This window comes from Hyperolius riggenbachi, chromosome 4, assembly GCF_040937935.1.
Source record: "Hyperolius riggenbachi isolate aHypRig1 chromosome 4, aHypRig1.pri, whole genome shotgun sequence".
Taxonomy (NCBI): domain Eukaryota; kingdom Metazoa; phylum Chordata; class Amphibia; order Anura; family Hyperoliidae; genus Hyperolius; species Hyperolius riggenbachi.
In genome coordinates this window covers 476201858-476218625 of record NC_090649.1, presented here as the reverse complement: position 1 = coordinate 476218625, position 16768 = coordinate 476201858, and the positions used below count along the sequence as shown (strand labels likewise).

General features: G+C 46.1%; 1 protein-coding gene and 1 non-coding gene across 2 annotated transcripts in view; one reads left to right on the top strand and one right to left on the bottom strand.

Annotated features, from left to right (window-relative positions):
• VASH2 (vasohibin 2) overlaps positions 1-16768 on the bottom strand; it is a 46137-nt gene that overhangs the window by 20198 nt on the left and 9171 nt on the right. The window lies entirely within an intron of this gene.
• On the top strand, positions 4245-4346 carry LOC137505447 (U6 spliceosomal RNA). Its single transcript, XR_011020060.1, has one exon. It is a non-coding gene; the product is annotated as a U6 spliceosomal RNA (small nuclear RNA).

Sequence of the window (16768 nt, the reverse complement as noted above, 5' to 3'; positions counted from 1 at the left end):
ATACCGCCAAGGGGGTTAAAAACCAGGCTGTTTTATTTTGCTGCCTGAAAGAGTTAATTTCTAGGCATGGAAGTGACAGCTTCTGTCTTGTCAGGAATATAGTACACATCACTGATAAGCCAATTACAGCCATAAAGGTTTCCTGGCAGAATACAACTTCTGAGGACAGGGGGAGATAAAATACATGCACAATTGACATTTTTCTAACTCTGTAACACAAATATGACACTGATTAGAAACTGTAAAACATTCAAACTGCTTGGTGAATTTTGACACACAAAAGAAAACACTGGGATACAAAAAAAAAAAAAAAGTCAATTGCATTAGCTGCTGTAACAAACGTGTGCAGTTTTCTTCATACAAATGCACATAGCGGGCAGAAAAAAAAAGCATGCGCAGAAAACTGAACGACAAGTGTGACCCCTGCCAGAAAAATGAGACACTGCAGTGAAAGTATAGTAATGAATACAATTTTTTTTTTTTTTTACAATATTCCTTTGTAAATTGTATAGTCAGTGTTTGCTAATTGTAAACTTTTTCCTCACCCTGATTTACAGTCTGTGATTTATCACTACATGTTTGCTGCTGGAAGGTGCATCACTGCGGAACGTTTGTTTTTCTGAGAAATCCTGAAGCCAGTGAAAATAATGTCTGGTGTCCCAGGATACTCTGGGTGGCAAATACCAGATCGCTAAACAGCCTAGGCTGTGACATCTCTGGGAGGGGCTACATACCGATATTCAGCAATATGAAATTTACAGTAAAGGTGGGCATCCTGATCCTGAACACAATTTTCTGCATTCTACTGTATGTCACTACAGGGCCTCTTTAAAGCAAAATACATATATATGGTTCTGTGGTTAGCGCATCAGCTCCCAGGTAATGAAAGCTGACACAGCGGATAAGAAATCAGCGGACGGAGGAATTATAGCAGAGCTGACACCTCTGAGCAGAAGAGGAACGGTCGCTGCGCTGCTTGTCCAGAGGGGACACTTAGCATTTCAGAAGAGATTCGCTGTCACTTCCTGTTCCATCCAGTGTGCCCTCCCCCTCCTGCTCTCTCTGCTCAGAACAAGCAGCCAGCAGCCCAGACGCCCCATCAGGTGGATTAAAGGGAAACTGGACCAAGTCAACTTATTTAAAATAAACACATGATGAACCTGAAAATGAATACAGTAGAATCACTCTATAGGAAACTCCAAGGGGCCAGGAAAAGTAGTTTACTATATGAGAAGTTTCCTATATCAGAATTGGTCATACATTGTATATTTATACTGACACTTGCTGCAACCAGAGGACTGAGTTTACTATAACAAGATTCTACTGTATTAAATACTTACCTCGTCGTCCGTTACTCTCAGAAGCTCACAATTTTCTTCAGGCGATTCCTTCCAGTTCTGACAAGATTTTGTCAGAATTGAAACATATCAGTTGCTGTCAGTTATAACTGAAAGAACAACTGATGTGCAAGGTAATATCTATGTTTCCCTATGGCTTAAGTGGGTGACATTACAGTTTAACAATGTGCTGACCTGGAAGCCGTTACACCCTTCTGACATGGTAGCTGTCCACTCCCCTGGTTACACCTTTCTGACACTGCAGCTGTCCACTCCCCTGCTTACACCTCTCTGACACTGCAGCTGTCCCCTCCCCGGCTTACACCTCTCCAACACTGCAGCTGTCCCCTCCCCTGCTTAGACCTCTGACAATGCAGCTGTCCCCTCCCCTGCTTAGACCTCTGACAATGCAGCTGTCCCCTCCCCTGCTTAGACCTCTGACAATGCAGCTGTCCCCTCCCCTGCTTAGACCTCTGACAATGCAGCTGTCCTTTGACCTGCTTACACCTTTCTGATGCTGCAGCTGTCCCCTCCCCTGCTTACACCCCTGACACTGCAGCTGTCCCCTCCCCTGCTTACACCTCTGACAATGCAGCTGTCCTCTGACCTGCTTACACCTTTCTGACACTGCAGCTGTCCCCTCCCCTGCTTAGACCTCTGACAATGCAGCTGTCCTCTGACCTGCTTACACCTTTCTGATACTGCAGCTGTCCCCTCCCCAGCTTACACCTCTGACACTGCAGCTGTCCCCTCCCCAGTTTACACCATTCTGACACTGCAGCTGTCCCCTCCCCTGCTTACACCACTGACACTGCAGCTGTCCCCTCCCCTGCTTAGACCTCTCTGACACTGCAGCTGTCTCCTCCCCTGCTTACACCTCTGACAATGCAGCTGTCCTCTGACCTGCTTACACCTTTCTGACACTGCAGCTGTCCCCTCCCCTGCTTAGACCTCTCTGACACTGCAGCTGTCTCCTCCCCTGCTTACACCTCTGACAATGCAGCTGTCCTCTGACCTGCTTACACCTTTCTGACACTGCAGCTGTCCCCTCCCCAGCTTACACCTCTGACACTGCAGCTGTCCCCTCCCCAGTTTACACCTCTCTGACACTGCAGCTGTCTCACCCCCAAAAAACAAAAAGTCTGAATACCCTTTCCCTTCCTCATACACACACAATTTTACTTTTAGAAGAAGGAGGCCGACTATCTCCACCTCACCCACCGTGTTACTTCCAAACAGCTGTAGTAAAAAAAAAAAAAAGAAAAAAAATATCACACCATAAGGCATTACGAAATCCAGCCTTCTAATTAAAGATTAAAACACAGATAATGGAGTTGAAGGGGCACTATGGTGAAAAATTGTAAAATTTAAAGTGTGCAAATAGACAAATAAGAAGTACGTTTTTTCCAGAGTAAAATGAGCCATAAATTACTTTTCTCCTATAATGCTGTCACTTACAGTAGGTAGTAGAAATCTGACAGAAGCGACAGGTTTTGGACTAGCCTATCTCTTTAAAGGGGATTCTTAGCAAGGCTTTCATTCTTTATGAAGATATTCCCTAAAAAGGATTTATACAAAGATGCTGGCCAGCTTCCCTGCTCACTGCACAGTTTTTTGGCCGCTGGACAGAGCAACTGCCATTCACTAAGTGCTTTTAGAAATAAAAAAAAAACCTGAGAATCCCCCCCATGAAGAGATTGACTAGTCCAAAACCGTTCGCTTTTGTCAGATTTCTACTACCTACTGTAAGTGACAGCAACATAGGAGAAAAGTAATTTATGGCTCATTTTACTCGGGGGGGGGGGGGGGGGGGGGACCTACTTATTTGTTTAAATATTACAATTTTTCGCAATAGCGCCTCTTTCACAGCAGGTTCAGTGGGTTGGGCTTCTGCTCTTGGCTCCGCCTCATCAGGCTATATACTGTGCACGTGGGAGAATTACCAGCAGAGCTGCATGGGAACAAGCACAGGCTGCAGTGCTGGAGGTTTTGCTACAAGAAAGGGATTAGCTTAAAGCATCTCACTTGTAGCTAAAATTAGTAGGAGCTTTGCCCATACAGGACCAGGAAAACACTTGTGCCTGGCATTTATAGATAGTACTGGATGCCTGACAACACAGGCTGAAAACTGTCACAATTATTTGATTGGTTCCTCTAGAAATGTAGGACAAAAAAGTGAAAGATTTTTGTAGGGAAGAACGACTCAAGCTGCAGTTCTTATTTTTCCCCAGTAGAGAGCAGTAGTGCATTAGGAAAAAAAATGGACTGCACTATCTGAGGATATAGTGTGACCTTTAAAATCATTACACTTCCAACTGTCACAGTCTGGCTGCAACAGGGAACAGCTGCACAGCCTGCAGGATTAGAGGATATAGATCAGCCATTCATGATAAAAAAAACCACATTTTCAGGTGGATTCATTAACATTTAACTCGCTGATCAGCGCAGGGTAAACCAGTGAGTGCACAGTACTGTCAGTGTAACGTGCGCTCTTAACCCCCGCCCCCGATCGGCTATTGCCGATCGACGGCGGAAGAGTGGCAGCCCGGGGACCGCCTACAGCGTCAAGTCCTTGGGGCGGAGATTGGCGGGGATCGTGCACGCATACATCCCCGTTTTCATTATGTAGCTACTCTCAGAGATCAGCCTGCCAGCAGGTGTTCACAGCTGGCAGGCCGTTGGGGCCCATTCACACTTAAAAGCGCAAAACGCTAAGCAAGTGACTACAACGATTAGTGCGGTAAAATCACTGTACACTACCGGCGATTCCTAACGATCGCGATCAGTGCTTGTTCAAGCCCTGTACCGCAATCGCTCGAGAATCGCGGCAAAATGCAGCAGGCAACACGTTTTGCGATTGCCGTTAATCGCAAAAGGCCCACAATTGACGGCAATCGTGGCAGTGAGGTCCTCGCTTCGGCAGGACATATACTAAAATTGGAACAGAGAAGATTAGCATGGCCCCTGCGCAAGGATGACACGCAAATTCGTGAAGCGTTCCATATTTTTAGACTAAGACTAGGTTTGGTGAACTTTTGTTATATATACAGGTCCTTCTCAAAAATTAGCATATTGTGATAAAGTTCATTATTTTCTGTAATGTACTGATAAACATTAGACTTTCATATATTTTAGATTCATTACACACAACTGAAGTAGTTCAAGTCTTTTATTGTTTTAATATTGATCATTTTGGCATACAGCTCATGAAAACCCAAAATTCCTATCCCAAAAAATTTGCATATTTCATCCGACCAATTAAAGAAAAGTGTTTTTTAAACAAAAAAAGTCAACCTTCAAATAATTATGTTCAGTTATGCACTAAATACTTGGTCGGCAGGGCCGGCCCGATCATGAGGCGGGGTGAAACATTTGCCTCAGGCGGCAAACTTCTAGGGGCGGCACCCGCCCGGGGGGGCCGGCCGCCGAGCCGGAGGGGTAGCGGGCAGGTCGGGGGTATTGGGCTTAGCGGTGGGGAGGGGGGTCAGACCCCCTCCTCCCTCGCCTGGGTCCCCCGATCTGCGCTCCCCTCCAGCCTGTAATTAGGAAGCAGCTGCTGCCTGATCGTAAGAGGCACGGGCGGGGAGGACTCACCTTTTCTGCGTTCCTGCGAGCGATCCACTGACGTCACTTCCTGCATCGCCGCCCACTGTATTGTAAGTGGACGGAGATGCAGGAAGTGACGTCATTGGAGCGCACGATGGAACGCGGATAAGGTGAGTCCTCCCCGCCCGTGCCTCTTACGATCGGGCAGCGGCTGCTTCCTAATTACAGGCTGGAGGGGAGTGCAGATCGGGGGACCTAGGCGAGGGAGGGGGGGGTCCGACCCCCCTTCCCACCGCTAGGCCCAATACCCCCGACCTGCCCGCTACCCCTCCGGCTCGGCGGCATGTGTGCCCCTGCTAAACCTCCGTTATCCCGCGGCTTAACAGGGGTCCCTTCACCCCCAAATCCCCTCCGTAAAGCGGGGGAGCGCTTTCGCATTGGGGCAGGGCTAACCGCCTCAGCCCTGCCCTACGCGCGTCTGTTATCTCCGCCACTCCCCCGGCCCTCTGTCTTCCTTCACTGAGAGGGGCGGGGGAGAGGCGGCGATGCGCGTCTGATAGACTCGACTGGAGGCAGGGCTGCAGCCGTTAGCCCTGCCTCCAGGAAGGGAAGATTTACGACCAAGACTACGACCAAGTCTTGCGGGGGTGGGTTTGGGGGTGAAGGGACCCCCATTTAGCGGCGCGATTGCGGCGGTTTAGCAGGGGCACGCATGCCCCTGCTAAGTATGAGCTCTGAAGCGAGATTTATTCTTGCTTCAGAGTCTCTTTAAGCTCATCCAGAATGTTGGGTCTTGCGTCTCAACTTTCTCTTCACAATATCCCACAGATTCTCTATGGAGTTAATGTCAGGAGAGTTGGCAGGCCAATTGAGCACAGTAATACCATGGTCAGTAAACCATGTACCAGTGGTTTTGGCACTGTGAGCAGGTGCCAGGTCGTGCTGAAAAATGAAATCTTCATCTCCATAAAGCTTTTCAGCAGATGGAAGCATGAAGTGCCCCAAATTCTCCTGATAGCTAGCTGCATTGACCCTGCCCTTGATAAAACACAGTGGACACTCTGCACACTGTTGCAGGGGATTGGGTGGTGGTGGTGGTGGTGGGGGGGGGGGGGGGGGTGGACACAGCAGGGCGCAAGCTGGCAAGAGCAGGATCACTAGTGCACAATCCTGAAAGTGAACCTCCGGACTCGAAATCTACTCAGCAGAACTGAAAAGGCTTGGTGTTTCTCTAACAGTTTCACAGCATCAGAACTTTGTTTTTCTTACCAAAGCATCATTTTTACAAATGTTATTGTATTGTATTGTATTTTTAGCTAAGCTCCACCCATCAAAGAAAACTGCCCAGGCTTTTTTTCCCTGCTGCTGTGCAAAGCATGATGGGATTTCCTATGTTGTTATTCACGTTGCCTATCAGCTGGGAGGGATGATCATCACACAGGACAGGTACTGTGTCTCATGCTCCCTGTCTCCTCCTTTCAAGAAAAAAGATGGCTGCCCTCATGAAATAAACATTTGCCTGTTCTTTTAAAACAGGGTGGGTAAGAGATTACATTACCTATCTATTTTAATTAACATAACTAATGTAACTTAATGACTATGTTTGTTTAGGCTGAAGTTCCTCTTTAAGCTACTCTGCCATTACTGAAGAAGCCGGAAGAGCCGGCGAAATCGATAGAGGACGCCGTCCTCCGCCACCAGCACGCTGCCGCATCCCTCCCGCAGCCCTCCGTAGCCCTGGGACTCCTGGTCACCACTGCCTCTTCGTCGCAGCCCAGCATACCGATTAGGAGCCAACAGGAACTACATACGCAGGACATAGTAAGAGCCCTGTGGGCACAGGCATCGCTCCTGCAAGGAGCTGCAGCATTTGACTATGCACAATCTCTACATGCTTTATATGCCTGACTCTGATGATTGATATCCTGCACGCTGTGCCATGCTGATCAAGCTGTGCTGCTGCTGCTTTGTTTGTCACATCTGCTTCATATGCCTGCTTTGATGTCTGATGGGCTGAACTTTATACATCTACTTGCCTGCACTTTTACTGGTACTTTTGCCATATTGATGGAATTGGCTAACTACATGTTGACCACCTATATCTATGCTTTTTTCAAGCTGGGCTGCTGCTAAATTCTCTGCTACACTTGCTACATGTGCCTTGCTCTGACCCCTGCTGGACGGAACCATACATCAATCTGCCTCAGTTTTGATTGGCAAACTTGCTATTTCCTTTGGGATTAGCCAGGCACGTACTGTATGAACACATGTGAGACTGTCACTCCAGTCTCACTTTGCCATCACATCACATCAAGTATAATACACTCACGCCTGGCTCATAAACTCTGGCCAGACATCAGTGTTCCAGTGAAAAATCCTTGGGAGATCAAGAGGCCAATCCGCAATGACAGAATTGCACTGATACTATTTCTAATCTCTGAGCTCAGACAGGCACCAACAGGAAACTGCGCAGTTTCAACAAGATTTTAGTTGTATACCCTAGTGTAGCGGTGGGATCCGTGAGTTTCGGGGTATCTCTTGGGGGGCGGTGGGTAGGTTTGGGTGGCTGGCAGGCTGCTTGGCGGAGTTTGCTGCATATTTTATGTTTTTATATCAGTATTGAATAAAGGTTTTGTATATCTTTTGAATACGATTTGTCGGTTTATATTCAGTCAGGTCACAACCCCTCCTTTATTGTATCTCAAAGTGTTCTATGATATTTTAATTAACATAACTAATGTAACTTAATGACTATGTTTGTTTAGGCTGAAGTTCCTCTTTAAGCTACTCTGCCATTACCAAAATCTGGTCCGCCATCTGTTCTGCTCCACTGCATATAAGCCGAAGGGGTAACTTTTCAGCACATTGTGCTGAAAAATTAGGCTTGTACGCGAGTATATACAGTAACTTACAAACCAATAACATGTTTTAACCATTCGTTTTATGCTGCGTTTAATGCTTCAGACCATAGATGAAATTTTAGTTTCATATAACATGAACGATCCGGTGTTCCCCTTTAGGACACGTTCCCTCGGAGGCCGCAGAGATTTCTCAGAATGTCGCTCTGATCTGGTGGCTCAGAAAACACGGCTTATCTGAGGCTGTCAGCAGGTGCAGCCGGAGCTCGCAGTGCAAACAGAGACGCCCATGATTTGACAGCGGCACCCAGCCATGATGAGAAATGGCTGCCAGCGGTACGCGGCCATACCTGCCCGTCACGCTCCCCTGCCGCCACCGCGATCTCCTGACACTGATTCAACAAGGATTCAGGATCTGTCCCCCGACAATGGAAACGTACACAGACCCAGCATGGAACAAACGCACCGCCTTGCTCCTTCCATCAGCAGAGCGAGCAGGCAACGTAAAAAACACCAGAAGCAACCAGGACGGTACAAGAGATAGTAAAAGGGATACAATAATTCAAGCCTGCAAACTATATACAGATTGGAGTTCACATCTGATTAGTCAAGTTCCCATCTGTATACAATTTGCATGCAACCCAGAAATATTTGCATTATATTGTTTGCATTACATTGACCATCTTTCCTCAGAAAAGATTGGACCAGCGGTTAGAGTGCTTACACACATCCAATTTCGAAACCTCCACGTAGTAGGAGAGCTTTCATACAGAATCTGTTCATGGTATTTAAAAATCTGTTGACCTACATACTACACGTAAGTGATTGGCCAATCACAATTGGATGCGTGTACCAGGCTTTTGGCCTAAGCCGCATAGGGGATGGTTCCAAGGGCACATCGCACACTCGGACAGAGGCGCTCAGCGTTGATGATACTGGCAGATGCTGTTTACTCCTATCTGTTATTGCCTGATGAAGCGGGTTTTTACCCCGCAAAACGCGTTGCACTTTATTTGAAGCATCCAATAAAATAGTTTTTACTGAAAATCCACAGTCGTATGTTCTGCTTGGAGGAGGTGAGTCCACCACTACCTCCTCTATTACCAAGATGGGTTTTTAAAGTTCTTTTGGTGTTTTTTATCCTGTTGGCGCCTCTGTTATCCTATTATCTACATCGAGTCCACCCTTGGTGGAGGGTTGTACCCTTCCTTCTACTACAGAGAGCGACTTTTTAATCCTGAGTGGGGTCAGGACAATCTCCCCACCTGCTTTGACAGTGGTTGCCTAATTGGTAACCCTGGTTTGTGAGTATTAAATTAATATTATTACTCTTCCAATTATACATTACCAGTACATACTACACTATATTGGGCTCTTGGTGTTCTTTTTCTAATCGCACACTCGGGTAAAGACCACGGTCGCTCTCTCTGAAAAAATGGGAGGGGGCCAGTGGCCCTTCCCTCCTGTGCAGGGTACTGTACAGGTAGTCCCTGACTTACGAACACCCTACTTACGAACAACTCACCGATACGACCGGTATGGATTCTGTGTTTCCATGGGAACGCGTAAAAAAAAATTCAAATTGGACTTTGAATTTTTTAAAATCGATTTTCTCAAAAACTAGAAGAGAAAATGGCTTCAAAACTTGTATTAGCAGGTACAAAGGGCAGAGGTGACACAAAGGGTGACATTGGAGGCTCAGGGGGGGCACAGAGATGGCACAGTGTTCAGACTTAAGAACAGATTCAGGTTAAGAACGAAAATACAGTCCCTATCTCGTTCGTTAACTGGGGACTACCTGTACTGGGGAGATGGGTTGAGAGGCACCACTCAACCCATCTTCCCGGGCTAAGCAGCAGTTCATGAAATATTTTAAGTATACAGACAGTTTCCAAGATTTTTATGTGTCTGCTTCTCCTCCTGGCCACTCACGTGAGGTAGATTTGATAGACATATAGAGAGATATTTTAATGCACCCAAAATACAGCAGTACTGTTTTTCTGGCTAGGCAAACTCCACCCACATCCAGGCAAACAGAAGGAGACAAGGCTTTGCACACTCATCCCCGGAGCAACACAGTGGGAGCAGGCTGTGGAGTCGGAGCAGGAGCAATTTTGGGTACCTGGAGTCAATGTCATGGATTTTTGTACCAATTTTACAGCCCTGGTAAGTATTAGACGAAGGAGTCGGAGCCATTTTGGGTACCTGGTTTCGGAATCAGTGGTTTCATAAACTGAGAAGTCGAGTGATTTTTGTACAGACTCCACAGCCCTGTCACTGATTATTTCTAAGTGAGCCTCCAGCAGACGGAATTGAAGTCAGAGAGGACAGTCCTACATAATAGTCATTGAGGGCTCGTTTCCACTATTGCGGTGCGGAATCGCCTGGATTCCACCGCTGATGAAAATCGCATGCGGATGCGATTCCGCATGCGTTTTTTGCCGCGAATTCGCATAGGTGAGGGTATATGCGATTTTAACCATGTCACTGCCTGTGTGAATCTACATTGGTACCTATGCGAATTTTCATGCGAATTCGCGGCAAAACCGCATGGGGAAAACGCATGCGATTTCCCTATTAAATACATTGCGTGCGATTCGCCTGCATTCCACACGCAGGCGAATTCTGAGGGCTCTGCCGTGCAGAAAAATCCTGCACAGAAAAACGCTCCGCACAACGCACAAGTGGAAACAGACCCATCCATTTGTATTGGCTGTGCGAATCCGCATGAGGGCAACGCATTCGGATTCGCGATAGTGGAAACGGGCCCTTACATGCTTATTTGAAGCAGCTATACAGGGGGAAATTAATCTCCTGTCCTGTCTACTCTAATTTAATAGATTCACAGATCCCTCCTTTGTATTAAATAATGCAGAATGCATGGCGGTCCTGCTGATAATCTGCCTCTAATACTTTTAGCCATAGACCCTGAACAAGCATGCAGCAGATCAGGTGCTCTGACTGAAGTCAGACTGGAAAAGCTACATGCTTGTTTCAGGTCTGTGTTTCAGACACTCGTAATGGCAAGATGCCAGGTAACTGGAATGGTTTAAAAGGATCAATATGGCAGCCTCCATGTCCCTCTCAGGTAAGTTGTCCGTTAAATAATAACTGAAGTGTGAGGGACATGGAGGCTGCCATATTGATCTTTTTAAACAATACCAGTTGATCTTTCATGCATAGCTAGTGTCTGAATCACACACCTGAAACAAGTATGTAGATAATCTAGTCGGGCTTCAGTCAGAAACATCTGATCTGCATGCTTGTTCAGAGTTTATAAAAAAGTATTTAAAGAACTGAACTGAAAATTAAAAGTCAAAATAAGCATACACAAGTCATACTTACCTCCCATGTAGTCTACTCCTCAGTGTCTTTCTCCTGTCCCGCATCCTATTTGTTCACTGTGATGAAGGGGATTTTCCGTCCTCCATTTTGAAAATGGCCATTACCCATAACAGCTTTCTGGCCAGCACACAGTTAAACTGTAACATTGCCCACTCAAGCCATAGGGAAACATGGATATTACCTGGTACATCAGTTGTCCTCTCAGCTATAACTGACAGCAACTGATATTTTACTGACAGCAACTGATATATTTCAGATCTGACAAAATATTGTCAGAACTGGAAGGGATCATTGTCAGAAGAAAATGGTGAGCTTCTGAGAGGAACTGATGGCAAGGTAACTACGTAATGTTCATTTGAAGTTACCTTGTGTGTTTAGTTTAAATATTTTTACTCAGTACAGGTTCTCTTTAAGGCAGAGGATTAGTAGGAGAGCCAGGTAAACAGTTTAAAAGGAAATAACCATGGCAACCTACCTATCCCTCTCAGCTTGGGTTGCTTTTAAACAGCTGACACTGAGTTATCGGGCAGCTTTTGTGTAGTGCGGAGTTCCTCTGTAACTGGAGTGTTTTGTGACTTGTAAGTAGCATAATGTGTTTGCTTTCTAAGTCGCTCCACAAACACCCTCCTCTCCTGTGACATGTAATTTTACTTGTCTGCAATACCCATCTGTTAACACAACACAAAGACTCCACCGCCACCTCCTCCCACGTCCACACATCCTCCTGTAACAGCCGTGTCGCCGTACGGAAGCAGCGCACACACACAATACAACGTGCAGACGGCAGGTGAAACGAGCACACCGCGATGAAATGTCACTCCGGAGTGCCTTGTCAGCACAGAACGCCAAACTGGTGTACATTTACAAACAAACCGGCAAATAGGATACCACTTGTACAACAGTGCAAGGCTGAGACGTACAGATGCACTGCTAGCTTTTAGGCTAGCGACGCACTCGGCTGCAATGTAAGGGAAAGGAGGGCAGACAGAGCTGCGTATGACAGAAAACCACAGCGCGGGTGGGGAAATCAATGCCCTCGGCCGTCGTGCCAATCTCTCACCACTAGGCACTTTTTAATATATCAATCCAGTTTTACCGGGTGTCACAGAATTCCCACTATTCTGCAAAGCCTATATATACGGGGATCTCTGTCGCCTAGCAGGGATCGGTACAGGATCCCTTAGGCGACAAAGTATAGCCGATACTGCACAAATGCACCATCAGCCTCCAGGCAAAGGGTCGGTCTCCACTCCTCAGGTTTTCTGTGCATTCTCTGCACAGGAAATATGCAACCAATGTTAACCACTTAAGTATTAGCGCTCTCTGCCCCCTTAAGGACTAGAGACCGCTGGTACAATACTGACGGAATACTGAAGAATCTCCGCGCATACCCGCCGCACGCCGGGATGCTCCTGACAGACTCTGCCGTCTCTATGACAGCAGAGTCATGTGAGCCGGTCAGGAGCGGCTTCCATTGGCTCCTGACCGTGTATCAATGTAAGCCAATGGGAGCGGCTTACATTGATAGACACAGCCAGGAGCCAATGAAATCTGCTCCTGACAGAGATGTCGAGTTTGAGAGGCGGGATCGGTGGGGAACGACGGAAACGGCGGATGCCCGCTGCAGCGGTGATTGAAATCTACACCCTGCCAGCCAGGAGCCCACCCAAACAGGGCGTAGATTTCAATCACCGCGGTCCTAAAGTAGTTAATCAATGGGCTAGTTCATACTTTAATGCATTTTTCCATATGCAGAACAACAACTGACAGCAGTGCAAAACCGCCAGGCTATGTTTCCACTGTGCTTGGCATCCGTGTTGCGAGACACTCCGCCGGCACAGCTGTCCAGCGTCTCGCAGCAGAATCGCTCTGGCCGTGCTATGCGATATTATGCTGCAGGCCGTCAGATTTTTTTCCACGCCCGCAAATTCGGATGCGCTGAAATCACTTCCTTAGGCTGCTAAATTCCATCCAAATTCGTGGCCGGGGAATCGGCCCGTTTTCACACCAGTGGGAACCGAGCCTCAGGCAACTCATGCAGAAAAACTGATGAGTGGAGAAAGGCCCCAACGATGCATCTGTTGTTATGTGGAGAGAGAACAAGCAGCGTGCAACAGTGCGAATTCCTGTGGGCGGGGGAGCGGGGATAACTACATGATGCTCGGGCATCAGCGAGCATTAACGATCTTCAAAGCGGCACTATGGCAAAAAATTGTAAAATTTTAAATTTGTGCAAACAGACAAATAAGAGTACTTTTTTCCAGAGTAAAATGAGCCATAAATTACTTTTCTCCTATGTTGCTGTCACTTACAGGAAGTAGTAGAAACCTGACAGAAGCGACAGGTTTTGGACTAGTCCATCTCTTCATGGGGGATTCTCAGGGATTTGTTTATTTTTCAAAAGCAGTTAGTGAATGGCAGTTCCTCTGTCCAGCTGTCAAAAAACTGTAGCGAGCAGGGAAGCTGCCCAGCATCAGTGTTCAAATCCTTTTTAGGGAATATCTTTATCAAGAATAAAAACCTTGCTATGAATCCCCTATGAAGAGATGGACTAGTCCCAAACCTGTCGCTTGTCAGATTTCTACTACTTACTGTAAGTGACAGCAACATAGGAGAAAAGTAATTTATGGCTCATTTTCATTAAAAAATGTACTTATTTGTCTGTTTGCACATATTTTACAATTTTTGTCATAGTGCCCCTTTAATCATTGTGTGTGTTTGTTTTTTTCCTGAGATAGTATGGCTGACAGCTCCTCTTTAAGCAATACAAGTTGCCTGGCAGCCCTGCTGATCCTCTGCCCCAAATACTTCCAGCCATAGACCCTGAACAAGCATACAGCAGATCAGGGGTTTCTGTCGAATTTGTTAGATCTGACAAGATTAGCGGCATGCTTGTTTCTGGTGTGATTCAGACACTACTGCAGCCAAATAGCCAGGCAACTGGTATTGTTTAACAAGAAATAAATATGGCAGCCTTCATATCCCTCTCACTTCAGTTGTCCTTTAAGGGCTTAATACACGCTAGATGGTCCTTGGTCAGGGCCGTCCCTTCAGAAATGTAGAGTTTGTAAAGCGGCCCAGATGCCTCCATGATAGACCCGGACTGCGGGATCATCTCGTGCAGGCCTAGCACACTGTTCTCAGCCTTACCCCTCCCGCTCAGTCGTCCCTCTGCCCCGCTCAGAAGCAACAGTATCAAGTCCTGCTCTTTGCCGGCCACAGTTCTCAGAGGTGAAAACAAAGCTAAAAAACCACTCCGGCGAAAAAAGGTAAGCAGTTAAAATCTGTCAGAACCGACAGGTTTTGGACTAGTCCATCTCCTCATGGGGGATTCTCAGGGTTTGTCTTTGTCCTCAAAAGCATTTCCTGAACAACAGTTGCTAAATCTAACTGACACAATGGTGTGCTAGTGAATAGGGAGGCTGGCCAGTGTCTATTTTGGCAGTTAAACTGTTGTTCAGGAAATGCTTTTGAAAACAAAGAAAACCCTGAGAGTCCTCCATGAGGAGATGGTTTAGTCCAAAACCTGTCGGTTCTGTCAGATTTTAACTGCTTACTGTTTTTGCTGGAGTTTTCCCTTAACCCAGGGTTCACATTTCATCTGTGTATATCTGCTTGGAGCTCAGCTTTTACAAATGGGTTTAAAAAAAATACACTTAAATACACCGCAATTAAGGGTTAAAACTAAGCCAGGAGAACTTCTACTTCGGAGTGCCGCGATCCTGCACAAGACGAAACGAGAACCTGTCATACCACTAATTACTACTGCCTCTTCTGCTAATGAAGGGGATTATAGAACTCCAGCTATAAACATTATCTGCGCCGCACAGCGACACGTCACTCAGCTCCAGCGAAGCGAGCGGATTACAGCGACTGGTTCCTAATCCCCACATTACATATATATAATGGTTGTGCTGCCTGTCAGTCTCCTAGCAATGGCTAAGCACTGTACACATGGCTGCAACTGTCACCCAACCAGATTCCTGCACATGATTGACGATCTGGGGGTGACCAGGGGACATTCCGGCCAATCATAAGGCATAGCCAATGCCAGCTATTTACTGCATATTAGTTGTATGTATGTGGGTGTGTCTTATAGGGCAGCGGTACTGTGAAACCTCATACACACATACTTCCTCTGATAGCTGAAACAAACACCACATGACTCAGTATGTACCATCATATTGGAGAAACAGGAAGCCCCTGTATACTCTACACACGCTCAGTTATCCCCCTTGGCGGTATGATTCTTTCCGGATTTTAGGGTCTAAAAGCGTTGCAAATTTTTTGCACCCTTTCAGACCCTTAAACCTGGAAAAAAAAATCATGCTGCTATGGAGATCTGCAGCAGTTCCAGCAATCACTCCCCTCCCTGGGCTCCCGTGCTGCAGTTATGCCTCCATCCTCCGGGTGGCGCTGCAACTCATACCGACAGCCGGCGATCTCACCAGCAGGAAGCAGAGCCCCGGAGGGGAGGAAGAAGACTGCCAGCTGACGTCGGGATTCCCGGGAGGTATGTAGAAACGCTCCCGCTGCGCGCATTGCTCTGCATACAGCCTTCGGCAGCTACCCCGAGCAGAGGTCGGGATTACTGCTCTTAGCTGCAGTTTTCTGCCCCGACCCTAACTCGGGATAACCGCCAAGGAGGTTAATTAAGTCTTTATAGAGGAACTCCAGTGAAAATAATGTAATAAAAAAAAGTGCTTCATTTTTACAATAATTATGTATAAATGATTTAGTCATTGTTTGCCCATTGTAAAATCTTTTAAATCCCTGATTTACATTCTGACATTTATTACATGGTGACATTTTTACTGCTGGCAGGTGATGTAGCTGCTGCATGCTTTTTTGGCAGTTGGAAACAGCTATTTCCCACAATGCAACAAGGTTTACACAGGAAACTGCCAGAAGCACGTACTTTTCTTGTGGGAGGGGTTTCACCACAATATCAGTCATACAGCGCCCCCTGGTGATCAGTTTGAGAAAAGGAAAAGATTTCTCATGTAAAAGGGGGTATCAGCTACTGATTGGGATGAAGTTCAATTCTTGGTCGGAGTTTCTCTTTAAAGTGACACTGAAGCGGGGGAAAAAAAACACTTTTGATATAATGAATTGGTTGTGTAGTACGGATAATTAATAGAACATTAGTAGAAAAGAAGAGAGTCATTTTTATTTTCAGTTACATAGTTTTTTTTTGTTGTTGTTTTTTTTTTAATATAACATTGCATTATTCTCTAATATTTGCAGTTTACACACTACACGCTGTATTTTAAATTATGCTGTAAAATCTCATCTGAAGTTGTCTTTAATAGGTTCTTTGACGTACAAGTGCTTCAGAAAATAGCATTGCTCTCTGACTAAATTAGTCGGAGAGCTCAGAGAAGTTCTTTTGCATAGATAACAAGTGAAGTTTCTTAACTCTTCCTGTACTGGAAAACAATATGAGACTCTTTTCCTTGCTACTAATATTCTATTTCTTGGCTGTACTACACATACCATTCATTATCTCGTAAGTTTATTTTCACTTCAGATTACCTTTAATGCTGGGAATACACGTTTCGTTTTTACCTTAGTTTTAGCCTTCGATTTGTTCGGTAAACGAATCGAGCGTTGAAACCGTATGTGAAAATAGTCATAATCTCATTATAGTTTCGATTAATAGACCCCAAAAACGAACGACTA